This window comes from Galeopterus variegatus, unplaced genomic scaffold (genome assembly GCF_000696425.1).
Source record: "Galeopterus variegatus unplaced genomic scaffold, G_variegatus-3.0.2 Scaffold2503, whole genome shotgun sequence".
NCBI classification, from domain to species: Eukaryota; Metazoa; Chordata; class Mammalia; order Dermoptera; family Cynocephalidae; genus Galeopterus; species Galeopterus variegatus.
In genome coordinates, this window is record NW_007728614.1 from 226,632 (window position 1) to 228,279 (window position 1,648).

The following is a 1,648-nucleotide window of genomic DNA, read 5'->3' on the forward strand; positions in this document are numbered from 1 at the left end:
CCTCCCCGGGGAGGGGGCTTCGCCGCTGGAGCCCCCGCCCCGGAGCCGGCAGACGCGGCACTAGGTCCTACGACCCCGCCGCTGCCAGGCCCGGCTCCGCGCACTGAGCAGCGGCAGTGAGCGCCGCGGCGACGACGCACCCTCTCTGACGTCAGCGCGCCGTCTCGGCCCCGCCCCTCGGCCCTGGCGGGAGGCCGACTGGACGGCGCAGACGGCGCGGAGAGCGAGAGCGGCCTGGGGGCGCGGCCCGGGCGGCGGCTGCGACGGCGCTCGCGGTGTCCAGTCGCCGGTGAGAAGAGCGGGATGCGCGCAACGGGCCAGGCGAATTCCGGTGCGGTTTTTTTTTATTTTTCTGTTTTGGATTAGAAGCAATAGTTGCTGCATTTTGAAAAATGAAGAGGAAAAGAGTTAACAGGAAGAAAAATAAAACTGTCTCTTCAGCCGTTTTTTATGCTTGGAAACACACACGGTGTCAGAACGGACCTTCAGGTTTTCTAAGCTAAGGTCAGTCATCAGGAGTAGCTGGAAATAGAGGAAACCTGGTACACATGATACATTTACTAAATTTGAGTGCGTACGGAGCCATAAAGAAAGCCCCAACACATCCAAAACACCAACACCATTCAGAGCATGTTCTCTGACCACAATAGAATTGAATTAGAAATAAACAAAAGAACTAAAAATTACCCCGCGGAACTGAAACAATACACCAAATATTTCATGGGCTGATGAAAAAATCACAATGGAAATGAGAAAATCTTAACAGAATGATAGTGAAGACAGAACATATAAAAAATCTGTGGGGTGCAGCTACAGCAGTCCTTGGAGGAAAAGCTATAGCTTTGATTCTGGCTGTGAATTGTGATGCAAATGTTTATTCATAATGACAACAAGGCAAAGCATCGCTTTGAGTCCCTGTATGTAGTATGATTAGCTCACTGTTTGGCATCGTAAAGGAGAAAAAAAATACCTTTTCATCACCCGTCCTGAGGTTCATGGCTGACACTCCATATGAAAAGACCAACAAGAGAAGAGTATAACAAATTTATCTAACAAAGTTTTTTTGTGACAGGGAAGTCTTCATAAATGAAGACCCAAAGACCCACCTTTGATGAAAGAAGTGGATAGTTGTGGAGAAACACAACTGGACAAAAAGGGCATGATCTAATGGTAATAAACTGAGGGGAGAAACCCAGAAGGCCTGTTTGTTCAGATTCTTCTTGGCTTCTGGGTATAGGGCAGGACTCATCTAGAATGAGGGTCTTATTACCTACTTTTAGATGAGGTAGGCCAGAGAATCTTTATGATTATGCTTAACACGGAAAGGGAGGGGAAGGTCAGAAAGTGACTTTTCTAGGTTTTATGGCTTGCTTTGAGGAGAGAAATTTTGGCTTCTATGACTGGCCTTAGGGGAGAGAAATTCTAATTTCTATTACCCGCTTGGGGAGAACCGGGAGTGGAAAAAGTGAAGGTGAGAGACAGAGAGATTGCTTCTGAGGCCCTCCCAATCTCCTTCATTTCAAAGTACTCAGCATGCTAAGGTACCATACTTTGAGGTATTGTGTTCTCAGCCCTAAGTATATAATATCCACTCAAAAATACCTATTATTATTATTATTATATTAGTATTATTAGTGGATTTTTGAGA